The sequence below is a fragment of the Cuculus canorus genome, chromosome 6, assembly GCF_017976375.1.
Source record: "Cuculus canorus isolate bCucCan1 chromosome 6, bCucCan1.pri, whole genome shotgun sequence".
Classification (NCBI taxonomy): Eukaryota; Metazoa; Chordata; class Aves; order Cuculiformes; family Cuculidae; genus Cuculus; species Cuculus canorus.
In genome coordinates this window covers 4030914-4058250 of record NC_071406.1, presented here as the reverse complement: position 1 = coordinate 4058250, position 27337 = coordinate 4030914, and the positions used below count along the sequence as shown (strand labels likewise).

Here is a 27337-nt window from a genome sequence, read left to right as displayed (position 1 = left end):
GTTCTGGCCAGCTGTCAGGTCTGTAGGCAGGATGGCATCTTAGGTCTGTTGCAGTACAACGCAGCAGGTGGGCAAACCTCCAGAATCTGAATCCTGGACACCGTGCAATAATGCTGCAGCTTAATGTGTAGACCTTTGGGTCGCAACACAAACTTGTTCAAAGTTTAGGAGAAGGAAAATAAACATTTAAGAGGAGGAAATACTGTAATCAGACAAGATGGCACAGAACAATGCCAAGGGGAAAAAAATCCTTTCAGTCAACCAATCCTGACTCATGCACTTCATCATTGAAGCCAATAATCCTCTATCGCTTGGAGAACAGCTTCAAAATGCCTGTGCTATCCAATATTTTGAATGCAGCTGGTTGAAGATCAAATGCTGAGACTACAGTGCCTTTCTCTTGTTTTGGGAGCTGGGTCTCTGCCTTGCTGGGTTTCTCTGGTGCTGTGTGGAAGGTCACGCCTCCCAGCATCACGCGCTAACAGCTTGCCATAGGCCCGATTGTAAAGCCTGTGCCGGAGGCATGGGAAGGGATGGAAAGCCATGTGGTGGAAATATGTTGCACTCTAGCTTTCCTTGGGTTGCAGATGGCAAATTCATGACTAGTACAAGCCAGCCAGAGCATCCTAAAAACTGCTCTAAAGCTCTCTCAAAGCTAACCTTTAGGCACAGTAACTAATATTTACCATGAGCTTACTAACTGGATTGAACATTTCTGAGATCTGAGGAGGTAGGCATAGCACTGAGTATCAGTCACAGCTCTCTGCCTTGTTCTTAGCTCTGCCACTTGCTCCTTGAGACTGCAAATCGTATCCTCAGCACAGCGCTTTCTGTAGCTGTCTCATACTTTCAGATCTTGGCGAAATATAAAACTGAGTATAAAAACACTGAAGTTGTTTTTGAGTCAGCGAGTAGCATTTGCAAAACAAGGCTTCACAGTTCTGAAGATGAAGTGATGTTGATTTCTGGACCCCATGCTCCTGCTCACGCTGCAGTTGCAGTTGAGGGCCCTGCCCTGGCTCACCTTCCAGCTGACTCTTCTGGGAGGAAGGAGAAAGTCTTGAGCTGTGTTGCATCCCCAAGAAGTAGGGATAAGCACCGCACACTGGCAGTGTTGGGTTACCAGAGTTTACAGACTGGCACAGTTGATTTGTTACTGGGGGAACCTCCAATCAGTGTGGCCTTTCCAAAGTCTTGATGCCCTGGAGTTCTGGCTCCATGGGAGGTTTGCCTGGTCTGGTAAGTATGTCAGTATAATGTTCCAGAAATGCCTATGCTGGAAACAGGGTAGCTCTAGAAGCAGGGTGTCTCCAGTATCCTCATACCACACGTGTCTTGTTTGCAAGCCTAGTGTTTTCTCCTTCTCCTTGATAACTTTACCTTATTACCTACTGCACGCCATACACAGACTTTCACCACTTTTCTCTTCCTTGGCACTGGCTGGAACACCGGCTAGACCAGACTGCTCCTCAGGAGGATACAGACGGTCTGATCTGTGGAGAAATACTCAAGAGTTACCCGCCTAGCTTGACTTCATGCCTTGACACATCTGTGAGTCAATATGGTGGTGATACATTCTGTCGGTGCTTCCAAAAAAGGGTTGTCTTGACCCGGAGGTTTTGGCAGTCATCTCTCTGATACAGACCTCAGCCAGCTTTCCGTAGGGCAGTCCCATGAAATTTTGTATGAGAGGTTGTGTATGAGCCAGTATGAAGCACTCGCTCTATTATACCGGTTCTTTGACTGCTGATGCTTATTCTGTCTGAGATGTTTCAGGCCACGGTGATTTCACGTTGTTCTTTCCATAGTTAGACAGTGTTTGCATCTGAGTGCAATACCCCTCCGACTGTTTGCGAGGATGTGAGTGTCTGGCGTTCCCCATATCAGCACCTTGCACCTTAGGTTTGCAGCCAAACCAGTCATCCTTATTAATAGAGAGCTGGATTTCTGTGGTGAGACATTGAGGTTTGGTGTCATAGGGTGCAACTTGGCGATAAAGACTCGACGCCTGCTGCGTTGGAGAACTGGTAGTGAAAGCCCAAGTGAAATCCACCCTGGATATAAGAAAATGTCACTGTGGGACTCGCCCTTCCAGGACCCTCCGAGGTTGAGAGGGTGCATCTGGCTCCAGAAGGTGAGTTGCGTGGTGTGGTAGGCTCTCAGCACTGCAGCTGTCTGGGGTCGACCAAGAGCAAGGGAAGGCAGTTACACATTTCAAGGTGCAGAATTCTTCTTTTAACGACCGAAAGCATGACCTGGCCAGACCCACCTTTTCCTGCCAGCTCTGGAGATAAGCCCACAGCAGGTCAGGGTGAGGGATCACCGTGCCCTGTCTCTGGCCGCGGTAAACAGCAGGCGCCTGAGGAGAGGCAGAAGGCCAGGGGAAGCAGATAATGACTCTTCCCAATCCTCCCCATTTTCAGCAACCGTTTCCTTAGTCTGATGGATCAGCAAAGCCCATGAGCGTGACATGAACTGCACTGTTTGTGTGTTTGGTGGGATTGTAAACCTACAGCCTTGCAGGATCCTTTCTAGAATTGCAGCCATTTAACAGAGACATCTCCAAGGGGTCCTCCTGGATGGCTGAAGTCTGAGCAATCTCTTCCAGTTTGGGTCTTGTGCTGTGCTTGTGTGAAGCATTTTAGCTTAACCTGTCAAGACACTGGTGGGAAAATAAAGGGAAAAACATCCAGCTCAACAGAGCAGTTCCTGTGTCAGGACTGTCTTTAATCAAAGCAGAAGTCATCCACTGTCAGGCCGTTTATTAGCCTGTTTTCAGAGGCTTTTCTAAAAACCGTCTGTGAATATTAATAATTACCTGAGTAGTTCAAATTATTAACTGCGTCCTGCCGATTTTTTCGTTTTGTTTTTCTTCTTCTTTTTACCTCCCTCCTGCTTGCGAGGCAGCCAGCCTCACCGGAAACCTCTGCTTTAAAAGAAGGACTAGCTGAGGCGAAAGGAGTGGGTTTCCTAAACTGTCGGATCAAAGTGAAACCTCCCAACCCAGCCGGCACACAGGTTTCCTCCCGTTCCCAGGTTCACACCACGTGTCCAGGCTGGGCGTCCAGCTCAGCCACCCCCAAGGATGCTGTGTGTGCTCTCAGCTACCTTGAAAACGCCTCTTTATGTTTTTTTTTTATTTCTTTTTCTTTAATTTAACAACGATTTGGCATCTCTTTAGCCAAGTTATCTGCTGTCGCTGCAATATATGCTGCGTGTCGGACTCCCACAGCCAAAGCCTCTGTTTCCTTTCTGCCAGTACCTTGGTATCTGCCTTGCCCAGGAGCCTGCTGATGAAGATTTCCTGTTTGTTTTGAGTCACTGCTGGAGTGATAAATATACTTCGACTCTCTTCTCCGAGAGGAAAGAAACCAGCTGCCCCGAACTAAAGGGAAAAATATGTTGAAATTCCACCAAAGGGCCCTGTTATCACGAGGCTTCCATGGAAGGATGAAACCGGGGAACATGAGCCACGACAAAGGAGCCATTTCCATATTAAAAATGTTCCTCCATGCATGGGGAAGTGCGTTGTTTGCCTTTAATCGTCTGCTTTCGCTCCATAACTTCAGTTTTTAAAATGGGCTAGAAATAAATAAATAAAGACACCCCCCCCTGTAAACTTACATGATGGAGTAATGCTTGGCTGGATAAACAAACAATTATACTTGTGGTTACTTGATCTGACCACAAGCTTTAAATGCCATATTTTTGCATGAACCTATAATGCTTCTGGGTAAACAATTGTGTTTATATTGTCAGGAGTATCGTGTGGTGTTGTGTAATTTCTATGTGCGATTACTAGGATATAGGATAAATTCCAAAAGGAAAGAAAGGAAAGGAAGATTAGATTATTAAGTCATTTTTAATAAAAACAGCATAGTTTGGAATCACTTATAGCTTAATTTGTAATTTTAAAAGAATGCAGCACTGACTTTTAAGTTTCTACAATTATCTATTCATCTCTTTTTATCCTTTTTGTACTAGACATGGGGCCCAACCCAAAACCTTGGATCTAAACCCAAGATTCAGGTTCAGATCTGAGTTCAGAGCTCCAACCCCACTCCTGAAGAAGCTGAGTCAGGCCAAAAAGCTCCAGCACACTTTGCGTTTGAATTTCTAAGCCCAGGTTGAGGGGTGTTTGATTCTCAGGAGTTACTTTGATTGGGTGGAATAGTATAAGTGGTGGTGGCTTTGGGGTGCCTCCAGCCTTGTGGAGAAGCCAGGTGGAGTGGTAGTGGACAAAAAGGTGTTGTAGCAGATTGGAAGAGCTGTAGGTCAGTGATATAAAAGAATACTCATCAAAGGTACCCTATGGATAGGTTCGGTCTGGGCCAAAACCACACAAGAGAAACACTGGGCTGTGTTGTACTGATCGAGAGCTTTGGGGAGGTGGCAGCACCTTGCCATGGCTTGGAGAGAATGGCCGCTTCCAAAGAGGATTAGGTTGGTTTTTTGGCGACAAATTGCTTCTAAAGGTATGGGTTTGGGCCTCATAAAGAAGGCATAGGACAACATTTTGCTTTCAGTAGATGTATGAACTGCTGCTAACAGGGGGGAAAAAGTGTTTTTCCTACAGGTTTTGATACATTTCTCCTTTTTTTTTTCTCCATAGATGCTGGCGAACAATGTGTGCTTTTCCTTACTCACCAGCACATTCCCATTCCCTGGTCTCTCTCCTTTTGTATCACTGACTGAAATCACATGGAACAAAAATAATCACGTTTAAGCAGTTTGAAGTGTACTTTTTTCCTTGGTTTACCTTTACCATCTCTTAGTAAAATATAATTTCTTCTTTAACAACAGATGAAAAAAAAACTATTGTGGCTTTAAAGCATGAGATTATAAAAGACTGCAGCTAGTTTAGATCTCACAGTTAGAAGTTAATTCTAAGTCACTGGAATTGAAAACATCAGTTTACAACATTTACTGGCTTGCTATAAAAATGTATTCCCCTGTGTTATGTTAAACATGAGAAACTACACCTCGGTGTGTCCATTATTTATATATTTATTCATATCTCGCTGCTTCTGATTCAGCTGTGTAACTGTATGCAAAACAGATAATTACCGGGGAACAGAATAATTTGTATTTTGAGGGGAGTGAATACCCTGAAGGATTTGCTTTTGGGGAAAGAACACACTGCAAAGAAATTACATAGATTCTGTAAATAGATATGAAAACAACAAGAAAATAGGTGAGGCCCGGCAACTTTGACACCGTAGTGTTTGTGGTGGGGGTAGTAATTTTTCTTTCAAAATACCCAAATCTACACTATAAAATGGAATGTGAAGCCCGTTATGTGACTCCATTATTCAGAAAATTGGGTTTAACGGCCACCCCACCCAAAAAAACGGAATGATGTTCTTCGTGGAATGGTAAGACTGGGACCAACGCATTCATCCACCAGCTCTGTGGAAACACATTTCTCAAGGAACGCGTGCACCAAACGTGCTTCACGTGTGGCAATTGTTTAAAGCAAAATGCCATTTTCCTGTTCCCATTCCAGCATGCGGGCACCCTCGTGCCTGCTCCTCCCTGGCTCTGGCTGGCTGCAGGGAGCCATCCTGGATGTGGATCCAGGAGCTTGGCTTCCCACAGAGGTAAGCATCGTAGACTATGTCTCCTCCAGCTTTTTTCTCTGATTTAGCACCAGACTGTGGAAGAGAGGTGCTGAAGACACTAATTTCGGCATCTCGAGTAACAGAATTACTACTGGAAACGTGGCAGAGTAACAGCATCGCTGTTCATCTCCTTCTGATTTATTTAGTGTGAGCATTTGTTTGTCCAATTTCTCTTTGCAGGGTTTCTGGTGGGAAGTGGGAGTCTCCCAAACTTTCCTATAGTGAGGGTTTTATAGGCAAGTCCATGCCAAAAATGTTTAGTTGCCTCAAAACTACTTAAATTGCCCGAGATCCTGGGTGGTGCGGAGAGGTGTCAAACCTGTCCTGTGAAGCACCCAACGGGTCCATCATTCAGCATTGTGAAGCTGCCTCCAAATGACTCCTGGGACTTGATTGTGCTGCTTCAGCAGTTCGTGTTTGCTGATCGAAGTGAAATCTCACATACGTGTGGTAAGTAAACATCTCAGTTGGCTATCTGTTTATCTGGGGTATTTGGAAGACCCTTTTGCTCTACCTGTGTCATGGTCTTTGACATCCATGTCCCACGGCACCTGGGAGAGGTGGGAGGGCGCCTGGCTGCGAGCGGCAGAGCTGCACCCCGAGAATCGAGGTGCAGGGTGACAAAGTAATATGACGGGGGCACCCAATAAACCTGTGGCAGTGTGTGGGACAAATACCAATTTCCCATTTCCTTGGCCAGAACAGAGAGACGGTTTCTGTGATACCCTCCCGTGTGGGGCTCTGCCTTTCTGCCACCAAGAAAAAAAAAGTCTTTAATTTGAAGACACTTTGCAGACAAATATAGTTGTGGGTAACAGTGCACAAAAAGCAGTTTAGCACAGTGTTAAAAAAAAAAAAAATCAATGTGCAAAATCTCTGTCTTAAGATCACAGCCTTCACACTTTCACCAGAGCTTGATTGTAGGTTTTTCTTTTCTTTTTTTTTTTTCCTCTTTCCTTTTGGTGGAGAAGTTTTCTAAGGTATTTTTCAAACTTTCCAGTTTAGCAATGTGTTGGCTCAAATTGAAAAGAGAACTAGGCACTGGGTCACAGGCAGAATTAGGTTTGCGTTAGCGGTGGGGGCAGGTTGCTGACACAGCTACAATCAGACAAAACATTTAAAACTTCTGGCTTTGTACTTCTCAAATGCCTCTTTTAGAAAATCGCTTAAGTTGTTATTAACATCCACCACCCACCTTCCCTTTCTGGTCCTGACATTGTGTAATAATAGATAATGTTGACATATGTTCCCTGCTGGTCAGAAATACTATACTTCTGTGAAAGGTAACATTTTCAAGCAATGACAAAATGTATTTTACTTGGACAGAGCATTAGTTATTGGACTAATCTTACAATGTGGGATGTGGGGTAAAAGTTTTAACATTTTAGTTGTGGGAGAAAGTTTGTTGGGACAGTATAAGCATCAGTATGGGGTGTGTTTAGTTTTCTCCGTTTCTAGAGGTACTGGCTTGGTATCAAACTCTTGCGTCCGTAGGAATTTAAAAGAAACATTTGCAGTATGTATGAGGAACAGCTGTCTGTGTACTCCCAGCGACTTTTCAAAATGACTCTTTGGACATCTTTTTTTTCTAGGAAGGATTAGAGAACACAGAAGGAGAATGTATGTGTGTGTCCCACACACTCCGAATAATTAATAATTTCTTTTTTCAGTAGGGCAATTTTTTAAATGTTGAGTAACCGTAAAAAAGATCTGCATTTATTTATCTATTTCCCACTAAGAGAAGCTGCCTGAAAATAGAAAAAGAGGAAGAGACAGCAGAATCTTCCAAACAAATATGTTGTGAAAAAACTACTTTTGAAAGTAATCTAGGGTGAGATTCTATAAAAACGTGTCTGCTTCGCACGCCACCAAACTCAGCACAAGACTGTGCAAGCCTGGAGAAATCAAGTTTTATTTTAAGGCTTGTATGGATCCCTGTGCTGGGGAAGCTGGAAATAATTTTTTTATTGAATCTGGTCTTTTTTACGTGCTACAACAGAATCCAGAAATACAATCGCGGGGGTCCTGTAATTTGGCGTGTGGGCCATCTCTTGCAGTGGGCTCCCTAGGATTAGCTTTTTTTTTTCCCCCTGCTCTAAGAAGCGAGCTGATCAGCCCATTAGAAAAGTGCCTTTTTCTGCAAAATCAGTGAAGCTGTAGGGAACAGCCCCGTGTCCAGCATCCGCCCTCCGCCTCCCAGGCTCTGACATGCTGGGCTATGGGAACCAAGAGCTTTATCCTGCACAACCCTTGCCCCAGGCCACGAGCCATGGCTCTGGGAGATCCTGGGGCTCTCCAGAGCAAAACCTTTCAGCGCAGCAAGCTGCTGCTGCCTGGGTCTGGGATGGGGTCTGCCATGGAGCAGGGCAGCCAGGAGCTCCCCTGCAAGCTCCCTGTCCATCTTCCGTCACCCATCAAGACCATCCTGTTTGTTTTCAAACCTTCCCTGGGTGTCTGTCAGGCTGCCTTGGGTTGGCTCCGTTCTCAGTTACACCCATTGATGTCAGTGGGGTTGCGTTGGTGGAATCAGGAGAAAAATTTGGCTCCTCATCTTTTTATTCCCCTTCTCCTCTTCTTTTTTTTTTCTTTTACACTGCTGAGGCTAAGCCCAGCCTGCTGCCTGGCTTGTCCCAAGCTCCTGCTGCCGCTGGGGTGAGAGCTTCTCCTCTGCAGCTCCTGCTGCTTGGCACAGCTTCTCGGCTTCGTATCCAATCTCGGCTCAAAACATATCTGTTCTGCTTTCTGCTTCCTCCCTCCCTCCCTCTTTGCTCGCTGTAAAGCATTTTATTATCCAGACTTCATGGAAGGCTCTGTACAAAATGAAGTTGTGAGGTTATTTGCTTTGGTGCAGCCAATCCAATAGTGTAAGCTACTTCCCTCCTTTAATCTTCTCCTCTTTAGATAATACATAGGCTTTTATGTCCATTAATTGTCAGAAATAAATGCTTCTTTAGCTATTACTTCCTGAAACAGAGCAGTGATCTCCCTTACATGCAGCTGTTTATATTATGCATAGCTTAGCCCTGTCACAGGAATACATTATAAGTTTTTGCAAGACCTTACACTCACATTTAGGATAATTTCCCATTTAACTTTCCTTTTTCCAAAGAGAAGAGAAAGTATCCATTGGCTACCAAGCAGCAGTGCCTTTGCCCCTCGGTCGACATGGCTTGGGAGTAATCCCTGCTGAAGCCTGCAGTCATTAAAAGAAATAGAAGAGTGATAGGAGCAGCGGGTAAGGTTAGTGGAGTTTCACATTGCTGCTTTAGGACTTAATCATTATTAATTATTCACTTAATAGTGCAGACTTCATGTCCCAGCTGAGATTAAGACCAAATGGTGCCAGATGTAGTGCAAACACCTATTAAGTCATGGTCCCTTTATCAAACAATTTACGATCTAAATAGACAAGACAGAGAAAAGATGGGACACGAACAAAGAGGTGTCAGCACCAGAGACAGGAAATTGGAGGGGCAGCGGCATTAGGAACAGGGAGAGAAATGGAGGCCACAATGCAGTTTCTGGAGACAATCAGAGGAAAACTCATAACTGGGGTAAAAACATAAACACTCCTTTGGAAAGCTACTGTGCCAGCTGAAAATGGTCCTGCCTGTCACTGCTGCCCACAGGGCTCTGGGGAGGAAAAGGTGGTGTAGATGCTCGTTATCCATTTCCACTAAAGCAACCTGAGCTCTGTTACCCAGCGGACGAAGAGGGTTTGAGCTCACACAACCGGGCATTTCTGAGCTAAGCTAGGGCATGTTCATATACATGTTCTTCTGCTGGCCTTGCAGGGAGGTGAGCAAGGAGTGTGGAGGATGGGCGCTACCATTTCAGCTATCGTAGCTCGATCTGGAAGAAGACATTGCCATAGCCCAGAGGGCTGCTCCCGGCTTGGTTAGTAACTTTCTCAGGCCCCTTGACATGCAAGCACCACTATCCCAGGCTCTCTCACTCACTCACATCTACTTACACCTACTTATACAATTTAATTTGCACCACCTTACAAATCACCTCTGAATTTGGCCCCCAGTTCAGTCCACCAGTGATATAAACAGATCTACGTGATCAGCTATAAATGGTCTGACCACTTAGATTAGTCACATGGAGTGGGTTGCTTTGATTTGCCTCTGTTTTTAAGTTTAACTCTGTGCAGTTCTTAAATTCTCAAGGTCCTTCAGTTCTCAAAATGCTATACAAATGTTAGCTACCCAGCGACGAAGTTTGTAAGATGCTTTGCTTATGTCTTCATGAAAAACTTTCTGAACGGGTTGTGACGTTCTTGTACCGTTATTTTGGATGGCAATTCAAGAAAAAAAAATCTTGGAAGGATGTTTGTTTTTATTTTTCTTTTTCTGACCACTCTGTTTGGAAGAACTGCCAAGTTTGACTCTAAACTTGCAAGTACAGTAACTTTTTTTTTCTCTGAAACTTGGGTTTATAATGTCTGGAGCCGCTTTTGATTGAAAGCAATTGTTACGTTCCTGACTCTTGTGATCAATTGAAATCAATTTCATACAGAAGGTTAACAGAGAAGGTCCAAACAAATGAATCCATGTGCATTTATCTGACAGTATTTCATATACAAATAACGAAAGCAGTACATTATCAATTCTCCGTAGTAAGAAGTATTCTTCATGTTTTTATAAAAAGTACTTAAGAGCTGACTTTGAAGAAAGACTTTGAAAACTTGCCAAACCTTCTTTGTATTTTGAAAGTCCACATCAAGAAAGTAGTAAATAGTCATTGAGCGTAGGAAAAAGGAAACTATTAGCATTGTTTTCTTTGAAAGATAAAAAGAAAAATGCAGTGCAAAACTTCATAATCTCTGAAATGTGTATTTGTTATTTGAATCTATTTAAAACAATTGTCACTATTAAGTTCATGTTAGCCTGCCTACTGAACTGTATAAAATGGCTCTGTGTCTGCTAGTTTCATGTATATGGGTTTCCCCCTTTCCTCATCTCCTCCTGGTTTCACAGGCTTAAGCATTTCTATTTAACTGCAGAGTCAGAGTTTATATGAAGGCTCTGCTTGAAAAACACTACTTCAGCTCCCCAGTTCTCCTCAGGATTTTTTTAACCCCTATTCATCCTTCTAATGTGAGGATATCTATCCTTGATTTCTATAACAAAATAACTCCTCAGATTTCCATTTCTGGGGCCTCATTTCCAACATACTGCAGTTGTCTGTAACCTGTTCAGATAAGACACTCTCTTTTTTTTGGTTTTGTTTTCATTTTTTAGGTAGCTCCTGGACCAGGCTTTACCTTGTTAGTGTGATTTGGTGCAGCATCATTTTAAAATCACTGCTCATCATCAGGAGAAACGAGACCAGGTACTTTCCATTGATTGAATAAAACGAGCATCATTTCAGAGCAAGCTTAGCCACGTGTTTGGATGAAACTATGTATGGGCTCCTACCATATCCCATCTGAACAGGTGTATCGCATGCTTGCACTGAACCCAAGAACCTCGGTGTTGTTTAATTATGCGTTATCAAGTAGCCAACTTGCCTTTCACCACTGACAATGCAGGTTGTACTTATGCATATATTAATTGCAAAGCCATTAAGCTGTCCCGTGTGTGAGGTAGCACTGTGAGGAAATGCCTGTTCACTTCATCTTTAATAAGTTCAGTATACGTTCAGCTAAAAAGGGATCTAAGCTGTGTGTAACCTGTTAGGAGCAGAAGTGGAAGTTGGTATGCGGAGAAACCATGTAGACATGGGATATTTTTCCCTGTTTGCCGTAGAAGTGTCTGTAAATACAGATATGGTAAAGCTCTTGAATGGTTAGGTGGGCATATTGGTGTGTTTGGTAGCCAACTATAAGTGCTGACCTTTTAAGAGGGATCTTGTCTTTATATAGAAAACGTGTATTTGTGGATGAGATCAAGGTAGGATTACAGTAAGGATTTTTTTGGCAGGAGTTTCCGTGATTGTATTTCTTAAGAAGATAGTTGATGGATTAAACGATCATCTGAGATTTTCAGAGTTTGTAAAGACTTTCAGATTTACCAATTCATCATCTCTTGTCTCCATCTAATTATTAAAAATCTGTTGCCTCTAAATATTTGTTGCTGCTGGATATTGACTCGTCTCCTGCTCTAGCTTTGCTCAAAGCATCTATCCCCCTTTACAATAAACAATCAAGAAAACATAAAATAGATTAAATTATGATAAATGCCAAATGCATGAAAATATCCCACTGAAAAGTATAAAAATTTTTCATGCTTATTTGCCTCCAATTTTTCATTAATAAAATGGATCTAATCACATCCACATGTCTCATAGCTCTATAGTAAGGAATAGGCCAAGCCTGGACCTGCTGATGGCCTGTTCGTGACCTTTCTTCTTGTAGGGAGGTGGTGACTGAAATTTGGTGGGACGAGGTTTTATTCGAGTAGCCCTTTCACGGGAAGAGTTTGCTCGCTGTGGATGGCACAGAGCTAACAGTTTGGCCTCATGGCTCTGAACCTGGTGGAGTGGTTTTAGGGAGGGCTAAACTGGTGCGATGACCATGGAAGGATGCAGAAGGAGTTACTGCAGGCTTCCAGCGGAAGGTGCGGTTTTCCCTTGCAAACTTCCTTTTCCAAATCCTATGTCATAGGTCTTTGTGGTGCTCTGGGATCGTGCAGCATGTAGATTCAAGATGATGGCACTGTCCATCTGCTGAGGCCTCGAAAACATGACCTCTCAATAGCATCTTCCGTGTTTGCTGGAGCAAAGGGTCCCTGCAGCTCATGTTTACTGACTCTCTGTGAAATGGCACAGAGAGCTCACATTCAAACTGGTCACATTCCAACTTGACTGCTTCCTAATGAAGATAACCTGTGAATATTAATCTTTCAGTGCAAATACAATCTCCCCCACCCCTCAAATTTGTTAACAAATCTTCCTTGAAGGTAGGAGTGAAATTTCAGAAGATTGGTGTTTTTTTTTCCATAACCAGCATCAAACAGGCAACCCCACAACAGATGGAAAAGAATGTCACATTTGTCCTCATGTCTAGGATAGCGATGCAAATGACTTCAATATTGGAATTATAATTCTTTTCCTTGTGTAGAGACGCTCCAAGGCTCTCTTTCAAAAGCCTTTCCTTTACTGTCATTTCAATTCTGACATAGGATCTATCTGACAGCCCAATAAGTGGTTTATTCCATCACTGCTGTGGACTCTGATCAGGCAGTTTATGGCTTGAATGACACAAATTTTGAAATTATTAGGAATTTGACTGATTTCAATGAGGCCAGGACTTCATTACAAGTCTGTTAGCATTGCCACAACTTCATGAAGGTGGATAGGAACAGTTTGGATGTTCACACAAAAAAAATAACAACAAAATAATTTCTTTTAACAACAGCATTTGCTAATTTCTGCATTGTTGTAAAAATCATCTCTGCATAGCCCTTTTGAGGATGACTTTTGATCTAATTGCCTGTTTAGTGATAAATTCAAATGCTCTTTTTTCTTCTAAGACTCAAAATTAATACTGCATTATTCTAACCAGTTTCATTCCTGCAATGAAGAAGAATTTCATCAAGTTAAGCTTTTCTGTTAGCAAGATTAAAGGAGAAGGCACAGGGCCAAATCCTCCTCTGTTGTGTGAGTGTTGAGCTAGGCGATCCATTGACATCAAAGAAATTGGGATTTACACTAACGTAATCAAACCCAGAATTTCTCACACCGATTTTCTATATATTTTTGTTAACTCCCAAGATATAGGACCAAAACGATCCTTCTGTTCCTAAAGATGCACAAACCAGAATCCCAGTGACAGTCATACTACAATGGATTGAGGAGGTGTGGTTTGGGTTTCCTACGTGAAAGTCCTAAGACAACCGCAATCTGAATGACTTACAGTGCACAGACACGCTCATTAATACATAAACTGCTGCAACTATGCCTCGTGCTTCCTAGAAACTTACTGCCTGCATTTTTAAGGAGAAACTCAAGTCATTCAGCAAAGATATCCTTCTCGCTGCTTCGCTTTGGATTGCCATTGCAAAAATGTTCTTTTTCAAAATTCGGTATGTAAGTGCAAAAGGAATGCATTGAGCTCCACATCTTCGGGAAAGGAGGTTGCGTCTAAGCTCTTGGTAGGATGTTGATGTGTGGTGCATCCAGCCAGTGTCCCAGACATTCTCCAAGCTGTGGAGTGAGAGCATCTCTCTGCTGGCCCCCACCCTGCCCTGCAGCCTCGGGGACATTCCTCCAGCCGTTTTCCAGTGAAATCCCAAGCCGGCAGGGTGACTCACATCAGAAGACATTCCAGAAAGAAGAATAATTATGCCGTTGCTGGAATTGATGTAATGGTGTTTTTCAGGATGCTTTAATAGACATGAGTGATGTTTTGGCAGGCAATCGAAATAACCCTGGATATCTGATTGCATTACTGACTGCTACCAAGGGCATCTCTGGGGAAGGGGACATTACTTAAGGTACTTTCTCTGTATTTTTAACTTGCTGGAGCTAACTTTTAGCGCAGCGTAGGGTTCTTTTTCAGAAGACAGACATATTGGAGAGCTTAACCAAGATGTATAACAAAGTGAACTCTAAACATATACAGATTCCAAGAGACAGGCCTGTGTAAACAACATCATAATTCCCTGGGTTACGCGCTGTTTAAAATAACATTCAGCTATGCATTCACCTCAAAAGATTGCCACTTGAAAGTGTTGTTTCTTTTTGCAATCTTTATTGTTTAGGTTTACTATGGCTCTCATTTCCACCCCCCAACTCCCCTCTGAAAACATAAACAATTCCCTTCTTTGCCCTGCGAGGAGGACACCCGTGTTCCGGTGGAGTTTCCTCTGTGCCGTGGCCAGGCAAAAAGATAACAAACGAAGACTATGTTGGGCTTCTTTCTCCCCAAACTGAGTTTATTTTCCCTGCCTATATGTGTTTCAATACTTTTAGAATGGTCTTTCTTGTTATTAATGATTGCTATCAGAATTTAAATGCATTGGTTGGAATTGTGCTCTTATTCAACACTCATGCAGTCCCACCGAGGGCTCATTGCCTTCATTTAGGGTACATATTACAAAAAAAAGAGCTCTACACACTGATATTGCTGGGTTGTTTTGCAGAGCCCTATCGTTTAGCTGTTCTCTGCAGGTAAATAGGTCTTTTCCTTGGTCTGGCACGTTGATAAGCCTTCACACTTGGCTAGGCTCGAGGTGCGTTTGTGCAAAGGCAGATTGTTTTAGTTAACATAATCAGTGAACTCACTGTTCTACCTGGATGTCTGGGAGAATTGCCAAGAGATTTCCCAACATTTCAATCAGAAGCAAGGGCTATAAAGCTGTCAGTTTTCTTGTAGGCCAATTTGCCTTTGCCATGGTTCTAACGTTGTGCTCATTTATAAAGAAATCAGCCCAGGTCTTTTGGGGTAATATTTTATGCTGGTTTCAATTTGAAGAGGAATGATTTCTTTTTCTTTCTTTCTCCTTGTTTTATTTAGAGAAGTATTTTTAAAAAGCATTTCCTGATAGAGAAAAATGCCCAACTCTAAGATTCCGATGCAGAAGAATTTTTTTAAAAAAACCAAATTAATTAATATTCGTTTTTCATTCCCTGCAGTGGTGCCGAGCTCCTTTCACATATTGCACCAGCCTCAAGTAAATCTGTTCTTAAACAAAGAAATGGAGCTACTCAGGTCAAACGTTCAGGGTGATGTTGGTCTGTGTAGTAATTACAATCAGAGATATGTTAAACTACCTGAAAATAATTCACTTCCACAGGAAAAAAGTATACCTACAAGTTTATGGTTTGCAGGTCATTGTCATCTACCCTACTTCCACCTGCCATAATAAATTCTGGTGAAATATCTACTACTGAGTACTGAACTCAAAGATTTTTTTCCCCAAGTCTTCAGTATTTACCACCTTATGCCAGATTACATCACGTAACCTTCAGCAATGTTGTGAACCATTTTTTTTAGGAGGTAGGATGCAGAGGACCACATCCGGTTGAAATTTCTGTGATGTTCCCTGCAGGAAGTCTTTCAATATTTGGTCAACTGGATGTTTCTCAAGTATTTCATTGTGGTCAGGACTTAAGGACAAGCCTCTGCTATTTTTGCAAGCTGGTGAAGGGAAAGGTGGAATCATTCTGCTCTGTGGTGCTTCCAGTGGTGATGGCAGGGACGATGCTGAGTGCGTGGTCTTGTGTGAGCCTACAGGACAGGTATGTGGTGCTGTCAAACATAATTTGCAAGAGCACTGTCAGTCAGTTCATGGTTTTGGGTTCTTGAGGATCAGAGTCCCAAGAGTAGGTTGGTGCAAAGAGGAAGGATGATGGTTACCCTGGGAGAGGGTGCAGTGGTGGACTTGGCAGCATTATGTTTACAACTGGAGTCAATGTTCGTAAGGCCTTTTCCAACCTAAATGTTTCTGTGATTGTGACATAAGAGAGAATCTTATGGGAGATTGTGGGAGAGCTGGAATTAAAACCAAGTTGAGCATCACCTGTCACAGGAGGATTTCACTCATATCAGGAGTACATCAAAGCTTGACAAATTCACCTGTCAGAGGCTTCACGCAGCTGATTTATTTGCCAGGACAGGTGGAGAGCTGCCTAGGATTATGGCGAAGCAAAGTGACATGAGAAGAGGCACGTTAAAGAAGTTCTGCCTCTGATTGCAATGAGAGCACGACTGTTAGTGTCGCAAATTAGCAGACAGTTTTAAACCAGCTCCCAAGCACCGAAATTAAAAGCACTTAATACAGGAATCATATTCTCTAGCTAAGGCACAACGGGACTCTGGTGAATTTAGTTTATAATGTTTCCATGTTGCAAGAGAAATTTGTCTTTTTGAGGCAATCAGGGGAGCCGCATTACAGCAGGACTTGCAAAGATTCATGTTTCTGTCTAGTGGCTGCAAGTACATTAACTCTTTCATGTGAACTTCTCTGCGAGTACCATGATTTCTTCTACACTGCATTAAGTAGACCTCTGAAAAATGGTATTCAATTTAAGATGAGTAGGATGTAGGTAACAAAATCCACCTCATGCTCATTTCTTGAAGAGTATAAAAGATTCTTTTCATGCAAATATATGTGAGTTAAAGACATTAACAATTAAGCAATGGTCAGTGTCCGGTGACGTGGCTCAACTAATGACCAGATCCACGAACATTTAAATCAAGAATACAATTTTTTGATGATTATTCTTCTCAAGAAGAAATAAAATAGTCTCAGTTTTTATTCTACCCAAAATGATACTGGGTAGACATATCAGCCTATTTTCCCCGTGTCTTAGACACTGGCAAACACGCCGCAATACCATGTATTGTAATGAGATCGCAGAGACGATGACTGCCATGCTCATTACTGTTTCATTACTTGGTGGTCGTGAGAGCTTTTTTCTGTCAGTGCCTGATTTCTATATTATCAGGAAAAGGGCAAGGTCTTTGATGTTTTGTAACATTCTTCAGTGCTATTAGAAAACTACTTGTTTTCTTCCTTTTCAAGGATACGTCAGTGGTTTATAATTGATCTATAGCAGATCTTTCAGATTTAACCTTAGGTCATATAAAATATTAAGTATGGCCATTATAGGGACTATGCCTTTTAAGAAAACTGTATGGGTGTTAGCCTTTGTGTCCTAGAGAAATTCCAGTTTGGGTAATTACATTTTGCCTACATTCATTTTCCATGCAATTTTAATTAGATACAATATTTTTCACTTCCAGTGCAAAGTGGTAGCGCATTCTTCTGTGCTGTGAAAGAGTTAATAGGTGCTGAGATAGAGGTTGCTGCACTTCAGTACTAAGCAAATCTGTCACGTATGTTAGAAGAAACCAGCACAGAAAACCACCAAATCCTCTTGAAATCAGGTACAAAATTTGTTTGATGTTTTGGCATGCTGTAAAAGTTTAAAATCACATTAGTGGCACACCAGTTATCACTTAAACAACCCAAAATGTAGATTTTCAAAGGGCTCAAATATGAGCGACTCCTCAGATCGCATTAACCACCACTACAAAAAGGAAAGGAATCAATACATATGTAAATGTGACTCTGGTTTAAAAAGCTATTCTGGGTTTTACTGTTACCATGCTAAAAGACATTGTAAACTGCAACAGTCCCATTTCCTATGGGTGGGCTTCCCTCACTGGAGCAAGCAGAGTATATACTCGCCAGAAGATGAGTGCAATGAAATGAGGGCTGGTGTTAATCATTTACAGAAGATCTTGTTCCATTTTGTGGGGGCGTCTTGAGATGAAACTCATTTGAGAGTTTTTTCTGGATGTTGGAAATAGATTGTTACAACATTTATTATAGATTGCATATCATGGGCGAAACATAATTTGGTTCCTGGAATAGGCAAAAAATATTGTCATTAACTCTATTCTTTGTCTGATATAAGAAATCTTAGTTAGTTTTCTGATTCTATTAGGGGCATTTTCTCCATCTGTTGAAAATTTTACAGGTCAGCTATCATTATACTTTTAGTTTTGTGCTCTTGAAGACGAAAACAGATTCAAAATGTTCACAAAGTCCGAAATTATATGTATAAAAAAGAGCAGACGAATAACGTTTTCACTAACTAACAGTCCTTGAAGTTGTTTACATTCATATATATCAATAAAATCAAAAGCCGGGTGTTTTTCTTCAGTCTCTCTTTTGTAAATTGTATTTGTTTCCTTTGAAAAGAGTTGGCACTGGAGAGAATAATGATTGAAATCCCAAAGTTGACAGAATTTGACCTGGCAAGGGTAGGGAAGTTTGGCTCAATGCAGCAAAGGAGTGAGACCTGTGAAGTGCTTAGGGGATAACAATTACCCTAAGGGTGAAGTGCAGAAGAGTGTCGCAAGGATGGGAGCTGCTCTTGGGTAACCGCAAAAGACTTTATTCAACCTGACGTGACATCTCCACTGTTAGAATTTGCTCCTCCTGATGCAGGGTATGGAAACCTTGCAAAGGCAAAGAACACGATGGGAATTTTGGGTTGGTTTGCCAACAGATGCCCAATGAGGATCAGGAAGGCCATGTGGACAGACAAAAGGATTTAAACTGTTTAGGAGATAAAGAGGCGGTAAGAGAAGGTAGAGGTGAGAGACAAGAGAGACCTGCTCTGCTGTTAGTGGTGGGAGCAAAGGCTGCCTGGGTTAGGTAGCTGGGGTTAGGGAGAAATAACCCTAAATCATGAAGGACCTTCAGTGACCGATGGAGAGGTTCACACCCAGTCCTCCAGCAAAGCACTTGCCCACAGTGTAGATTCTCTTTAATGTAAATGTAAATTCTGTTTAAAATGCCAAGTATTTTGTAGAATCAAAATCTCAGTGAAGAAGTTCGTGTTCATTAAATACAGACAAGTGATCAATGAGGAAAGTTATTTATGAAAATATGATAAGGGAATGTTCTGCCTTTTAAATTCGTTATTGAGTAACCACAATGGACTTCTTGTTTATGTTAAGGATCCCAAGAGTGATCCTCCAGAATATTTTAGGATAATCTGTGGGGGTTTTTACTTCCATCTGTGCCTTTCCTCCTGGAATTTAGTTTTCATGCTGTAATCTGAACATCACAGAATTATAGAATGGTTTGGGCTGGAAGGGCCTTTAAAGCCCACTCTGTTCCACCCCCTGCCATGGGCAGAGACACCTTCCAAAGGATCAGGTTGCTCGAAGCGTTCTCACTTTAAATAATTCAAACCCATTTATTTATCTTATTAAATGGAACTACCTTCGCTATTCCTGCATCAAGTTTTATGGGATTAAGCCCAGAAAGCATCATGACTCATGCCGTGCTTTGTAGGTTCAAGCAATGTAAATGCAATTTTCCTGAAGAGAGTAAAGGCTTCCTATTTTTATAGGGGTTTTTGTGTCTATTCGTGTGTGTTCAGTACAACTTTATGTCACACAGCACCATGCTGGTGAAATGCCGCTGCGTGTTACATGCTCCCCAGTTTGCCAGGACCGTTAATGAAATGGTTTGACACGAAGAGCAGCCATTCAAAGCTGTACACTGCTGGCCTTTCGGTATAAATCTTCCCATTTACCACTGTGTTGAAGGCAATGAGGAGATTTGCAGTCCTCTTCACAGTGTCATTTCAGCCAGCCTTTCAGTTGACTCTGGAAAGTCAGCAGCAACTTGCATTGTCTCCAGGTTAGCATCAGTACGGAAAAGGATCAGAAACAGTAATGCTCATTCTACAGTAAATAGAAGAGGAAGCTCTGTGTCCTTCAGATACATCCATCTTGAGCATGTTTAGATTTCGAATGGGATCGCTGGTGCTTTGCTAGTGAGGAATCCCAGGAGCCTGTACTGTACGTAGTTACTGTAAGCATCTCATCCATCAAGGAGGGTCCCATCTTCAAGCTGGTTTTGGCACCTATAACTCACCAGTTATGGGAACGGTTTAGATATCTGCTGTCAGTAAGGGATGAGCACCCGGAACAGTAGTTTCGCACTACCTTGTTCTTGGCTTCCCAAGCCCAGGGACGTGCAAGTTCAGAGGTCTTTATTAAAGTACCTTCAGAGGAACCAAAGTGAAAGAAGATTTATGCTGTGGACATCCTAGTCCTGTACAATGACTGCTTGGTCACTTGGATATTTAACAGTGATTTACAAGTATTAATCAATTGGAGTCTCGATTGCATCTTCAAGGGCAAGGAAATATTATCAGTCCATCTCCCTTCCCTCCACACAAAATTTGCAGATGGGATTACAGGTAGCGCAGCAAGGAGGGGGCTGGTGATTTCTCATCAGATGCTTTTACCACTGGGATATATCTCCTCCTACCTCTCTTTCCCCTCTCCTTATCCCAAATGCTTGAAAATGACACTTTTTTCCTGAGTATCTTTTGATACATTGATGCCGAGTGTCTGGAAATAATTATTTTTTTTTAAATTTGAAGTAATAGTTGACATGTTCAATGAGAATTCATTGACTACAACATTCTACCGCTTTTTTTTTCCTGCATCATATTTCCAGATATGTAATCTGTAATCTTTCAGGTATTATATGATTCCATTATGACTCTACCCAATGATTAATGTGGGGTTAATGACTTTGTCTGTTGAATGTTGGTGTGAAGGAGTGACTGCTGCTGACTGCACCTCTGTTAATGTTACATTTGGAGAGCAAATAATCATGTGCTTCACCTACTAAAAAACAGCTTTTTCATGAAAAGACAGAGTAAGACTGTATTTTTAGGAACAATCTGTTTTCTGTCTGTAATTAATATGTTCCGGATTGTTTGGCTACTTTGGTCAGTGCATCACAAACTAGACTATTATGCTCAAAGCTACTTTTGGGACATCCAGTAATAGCTCCTTTTGAAAGCATTGAGAGCAACCCCTGTAAATCACTGTGGGTTTGAGTAACGATGCAGCTTTGCTTAAACCATGCCAGGTTTCTGTAACAAGCTGATGAGCTATCACCGGGTAGAAAAAAAAATGTATCCTTGATTCACACCTCTCTGGTGTAAATCCTGTTCCAATTTTAAAAGCACCTTGTTATAACAGTGTTGGACAGAGGAATTCTTGAGGCTAAGTGACATTTACAGCCTATGATACTAGTGGATCTGTACTGTGTATCCATCAACATTTGGCATTTAAGAAAATCTGCTCATCTTCGCATCGCCTGTTAAACACTCACTCTATTAGCAAAAGACAAAAAAAATGAAGAGGAAACTAATTCTCTTTGCTTTTAAGATTTTTATGGGCAAAAAAAAGGGTCAGTTTGACCTCAACAGCATGAAATCAGCCCCAAATTACCTCAAGCAACTGTACACCTGGAAGCAAAAGGTGGGTTAAAATGATGGGGTTTTTTTGTCCATGAGTGAATGCTGGAATAACTTGCACTCTTTAGCATGCACAGCTGTATTATCCCGGGGCAGTTTTTGGCTCAGTGTGAATTTACACATCTGTCAGATCGCTTGGAGATCCATAGGCAGAATGTAGCGCTTGGGAACATTGTGTGGATTTGGGATGTTTCCTGTAGGACCTGGGAAGCACAGAAGAGCGAAAGGCTCGCCTTCTCGCTGCAGCCAACGCTCCTCACTGCCCATGTCTCTCTGCACTCCCAGGAACAGGACAAAAGCGCTTCTGTCCGCAGGTGATTTTAGGTTCTGCTTCAAAACTTCATTCTTAAGTCAAACTCACATTTTTTAGTTCAGAAGTGTGTTCTTAATTTAAAACTGCTCATGTGCTCCCACTGGTTTATTCCAAATAGCGGTCCCCAAGGGGTGGTTGAATTTGCCTGCAGGTTTGTCTGACTTAGTTTTTAGGGAGCATAAGCTGAGCATCAGATTGCGATTACTAAAAGCCAATGTAGGACTTCAGCCACAGATTTGGTTCCTTTTCTTTTTTTTTCTCCTACTTTCTATATCACTTCAACATTTCTACGTCATCTTTTCTTCCAGGACTACTGTACTGTAGTTGTTCAGCTCCCTGTTTTTCTGTCTATTTGAAATGAAAAGCATTTCCCATGTCTTCTCAAGGTACTCTGCTTTGTATATGATTCTGATTTCCTCCCCACAGCTCTTCATACCCTCTCAACGCTGTGCCATGGGCTGAGCAGGAACCCTGAAACCACACAATTCCTGCACCTGCCTCTGCTATCAGCTTCCCAGGTGGCCTGTGGAATATTTTCATTTATTCACTATACACTGGGTTTACACCACTCTGGACTCTATCTTGCATTTGAGATTGCTGCCATGTATTTTAATGCATAATGCATTTTGGGACGTAGTTTGCGTGCTACTATGTAAAATACGATTGTATTGCTCATATGGCAAATCATATTTTAATTCATAACCCTGGGACAATCAAAATGAACAGCATTTTTCTTTAATTTTTGTAGAGCAAGAGTGAACACGGTAGAGCAGAAAAGACTTTTCTTGTCTGCAGAGCCACGGTGCAGCATTCAGGGCTGTACTGTGTGTATTGGTGGAGTGAGAGGCAAGGCAGGCGCGTTTGCTTTGATTGGTTTTGGGGGAGGTTGTGTGGTGGCGTAGCTCGCAGTGGAGCTGGCACAGCTTCCAAGCCTGGGGTTAAGTTGCTCAGTTTGGTTCAATTGGTAATTAATAAAAGCAATGGCCAATTTGACTTTATACCATGTGTCTGTCTGTGTGGAACCTGGCACACGCGAGCCTTCTTTCTACCGAGCAAGATGGTCAGTGTATTTTTTGATGTGCACATTATTCTGAGAACTTGGAAGCATGTGAAGTTTCAGTGAAGGCAAAGAAGCCTCCTGGCCCCCGACAGAGGTTTAAAGCAGCAGTTAAATGTGACTTTTGAAGTGTTTCATAAGTCCTGGTGTAGGCGCACCTCCTGTAGCCCGCAGGTTTTTGGTAGGCAGGTCCACCAGACTTTCAGGTCAGCATCTCAGCAGTTGGGTTGTCTCGTAAACCCAGAAGGGGCCACCAACGTTTTGGTGCAAGACTTCCCCTCAACCCCTCCAAAGAGGAACATCTGCTCCTTAGCATGCTGCTCATTTCCATGGCAGGACTCCAGTTGCTCTTCCAACACAGAGCTCGGCAATAGTAGTGCTGGTGTCTGAGCTCTGGAACAAACCAAGTGGTTTTCGTGTGCTTTTGTGTGCCATGGGGTATTTCTGCTGTGTGCTTATTTCTAGTAATGGGCATTCGTTATTATGAGAGGGTGTTTTCGCTCAGGAATCATCACAGTATATGTTGCAAAAGCATCTTGACAGTAGTTTGCATTTGTATGTTATGGAGTCATAATATGTATTTATTTATGTGTGTAAAACTGTAATACCAAATGCATAGTAAAAAAAAAAACCCTTACGAAATTGCATGAACAGTAGTTCCATTTAAAATGTCATATCTTGGCCAATTTTGTTATGTCCAAATATCCTAGTCACATTGTACACTAACAGCCTGCCAAATTTCACTTAAAAGCACAGCCAATTTTTAAGTTACAGAAGCACAAAGAGCAGTGGAATGTTCTTTTTTAGGACTCCTCTAACTTAAACAAAAATTATAAGGTTTTTATTGTTTTGCTTAAATCCAAGGGAAAAAAAAACCCAACCATTTGCTGCAACTCAGCCTGGATCACACTGCAAAATTCAGCATTTGGCTGTGTGCACAGCCAGAGCATGCTACTTAAAACACGCTGATTTGCTTGTTAGAAGTTCAAAAGCCCATGTAAAAGTATATTTATTAGTAAATATGAGTCAGATACAGGAATTTTTATTAATGGAATCTAGTTTTAGACTTTTATTTATTTATTCCCACCCCCTCTCAAAGCGGAGTAGTTCTGCCATTGGGCTGTTTGCTTGAGATATTTTCCCCACTGACTGCAGTTCTGAATCGGGGTCTTTACAGACGCTTTATGTTGTTCTTTTCAGATTATTGCAGGATGTGCTCTCTTACAATACAATAAAGTGAAAGGACAAAATAATCTCAAGTAAGAAATACTGATTTCTGCTACTGCCAGAGGTGGTCAGGAACTACTCTTAAAATGCCTTAAAGCAAAGAAAATGATATTCAAATTGTGGACCTAACCTCAAATATTTTCACGAAAGAATTGTGTTTCTTTAATTTTAACTAAGGTTTTGTTGTCAGGAAAAAAGAAAAAAAAAAAGGATCCGCTTTTTAAGATGTCTCATCTACATACTTAAAATCATTTTCCCTTGCCATCAAAGTAACAAATGCACAGATTCATTAGAATAATTACAGAAAAAATAAAGAAAAATGTAGTCAGTGCATTAAAATCTCCATTTTAGCTCTGTAGAATGCCTGCCGTGCGGAGGGGGGGGGGGGGAAATAGTTAATTAGGACAGTAAAAGACAGCACAGAGAAAATGTGCTGTGTGACAAAGGTGGCAGAACTCATCGAAGATTTGTATTGAATAAGTAAGTTATAACCATCCCTATAAGATGGCTTAAATATATATATATATATATATTAAAAAATAAATGTATATGTATGAAAGCCCCCATAGCAATTCCTCATTGCTTGGTTAGAATATTTCCAAAGGTTACGGTTGTAAAATAGTATTTATTTCTCCTGCGCAGCCGGCTGGCTTCTCCCTCTCCCCTCTCCGCGCCGCCTCCAGCCCTGTGCTGGGCTGCCTGTTCTTTATTCCCAGCACAGCTTTTAGCCCGCGTGGCCAATCGGGGCGGCAGCGCCGGCCCAGGACCGTGCTTTGGTGCTGAGCTCCAAATGTGATTCCAGCCCTGACAGGGGGATTATAGGAAACAGATGACTTACGCTTCTAATTTGTGGCCTTAAATTGCAAACAGAATTTCAGGAGTCGAGCGGAGTAATAAATGGCAATAGAGAAAGCCACACACAGCCAAATCAGTATGTGGTGGTTGTAGGTTAAACTAAATAGGAAGAGACAGGTTATGATGGTTTAGTGTATTACAGAGAAGAAAGTCTTAAATTACTAGTGCTGAGAGGTATTGCACTAAGGCAGACAGTATTGCATTGTGTAGTCTACAGATATCACAAGCAGAACAATAAAAAAGCAGGTTTAGCATAAAACCTGTTGCTGGACAAATCTTTTTTTTTCTTTTTTTCCCCCTTAGAAATGTAAGCTGTGTTTTATGTTTGTTTTGACCTTAACTATATGCTTGCCCCTTAACATCTGTTTTCTACTGTTGCAGTTTTTCACACCAAATTAACTGTCAGGCCTTCAGATAAAATAAGTTAAAAATACTTTCAAATTATTTTTTTCATTGACTTTCAGAACTAGAAGAGTGTCCTGTTACTCTTCCTGTCCAGGACTGCTGTGCTTATCTCTCACAGGCGTAAAATATACACTGTTAAACAATTAAAAATTAGAATGGCAGATTTAAAACTTTTACCCTCTCTTTTTTTTTTTCCCCTCATGGCAGCTCCACGAGCTGCTGCTTTTTTTTGTGTAATGGCATCAGAGCACATTTTGGAGGAGGTTTTGGCGCTTTCACGCTGGATCTGCTGACTTCTTTTGTTATCATTTGTAGCTTCTGGTTCTGAAAAGCTTCGGCGTGTTTATTTAATGATGATTTGTATCAAAAGCCCCCTCCACGGTGTTAATTGGTGCATGCTCCTTGTAAGACTTAAATTATAAAGATATGTTCTTAGAACACAGAGCGGTCTCAGATCTGATATTCTGACAGCTAATGTAGGATTTGCCTTTTTTTTTCGTTTCAGTACAAGAGGGAAGGGGAGATGAGGAATATGCTTGAAAGTCAGGAGGAATAGGCTGGTACCACAAAGGCATGGGTCAATTGTTAGTATTTCTTGAGCCTTTTAATTTAAAGATGCATTTTAAAAAATGGATCGAGTCTTTTCTTTAACAATATGTGGTCTCTGGAGTCTCTGGAAGCCGTTACAAAAACATTTCCTTTGCACACCGAGTAACGTGGTGGTATTATCCTACCATCCAGACAATATTGCCCCAAAATGACAACTGGCCAGACCTACAAATAGCATTAACCCAAAGATTTAAAACTGGGGAGGAGAAATAAAGCTTTGGTTCCCGGGTGCTTTGCATAGCTATGCCATCTAGGTCATTAATCTGAGCAACCTGTAGACTCCAGCCTGGTGATTTCCCAGTCAGAGAGACCCTTTAGGCTGTTGGGGCATCGTAGCGGGGGCCAACGTCGACGTTTCATTCCAGGCAGCGGAGTCTGCCGCATTTGAATGAACATAACTGTTATTATTGCAAAATGATTATTGTTTTAAGCAGGTCTTTTGATTATCATTGAAAATGACTGGCTAAATACATTTTGATTAATCACTTGCAAAAATTATGCTTGTTAGAGCTGTTTTATATTCTCTGTCCCTGTGTTCTCACTGTAGGTTATAGCCATTTCTTTACAGCTGAAGATTTTTTCCCCTTAAGTCACCTGGTGAGAAAGGAAAACAAATCTTAGTTGAAAGCTTTTGTCTGTGAGACAGAGTCCTCTTTTCATCCCTATGTCCTTTAAAAAAATGCTCAATTATTGTCTGTGCCACAGAGGAAAGAATGAGGCCTACATAGGACCTGAACCTTTTCAGACAGGAGATGGCTTTTGTTTTTGCACCCCATCAACACCGCTCACCTAATTAAATCTGATATCTCTGGCTGAAGCAAAATGATTTGTTAATAGTTCTTTGGGAATTTCCTTAATGAGTTTAGATGTCTTTTGTATGGTACATGTGGGGGTATTTTCAAACGGAGCTGAAAAAGAAAAAAAAAAAAAAAATAAAAATGGGGCAAAGAGAGAAGAGAAAGAACACCAAACCGCGGAGCAAGGTGTGGGCTGACGGCGGGTCCTGGTGGGCTCCAGCCAGTCATTAGCTGAGGACACGCAGCAGAGATGCTTGGGAAGAGCCCTCCCCATCCCACCCAGCCAGGGACATCTGTCAGGGAGTCAGATATTACACCTTGATCAGGCCGAGACAGTGACACCATTTTCTTTAACAAACACCAGCAGCTTTTCTTTCTCCTTTATTTTAACATTTCTCAGGGGTTGGATTCCCTTTCTTCTCCTGCTCTGCTGAGAGTAAAAGGAGCTTGTTAACTTGCTTAGATATTTTGACTGCTGATGCACTTTGGCCACTTGCCTGTGGTAACAGTGTCAAAGCATTGCTTGGGATAATTGCTATATTTGCAGTCTGAAGAGTGCTCTGACTTAGTGTTCAAGCTGCTGAATAAAAAAGAAATTGTCATTTTGGAAGAAATCTGTGAATTACCCTCCCAGTTAAAAAAGTGCACGATTTTCAAAATGCCTTTTCTCCTTGCGTTCAAGCATAATATTATGCAGATA

General features: G+C 41.8%; 1 long non-coding RNA gene across 1 annotated transcript; it reads left to right on the top strand.

Moving 5' to 3' along the window:
• Positions 1–2002: 2002 nt before the first annotated feature.
• Positions 2003–5132, top strand: LOC128852585 (uncharacterized). Its single transcript, XR_008450556.1, has 3 exons — positions 2003–2134; positions 3260–3523; positions 4613–5132. It is a non-coding gene; the product is annotated as an uncharacterized LOC128852585 (long non-coding RNA).
• Positions 5133–27337: the final 22205 nt, after the last annotated feature.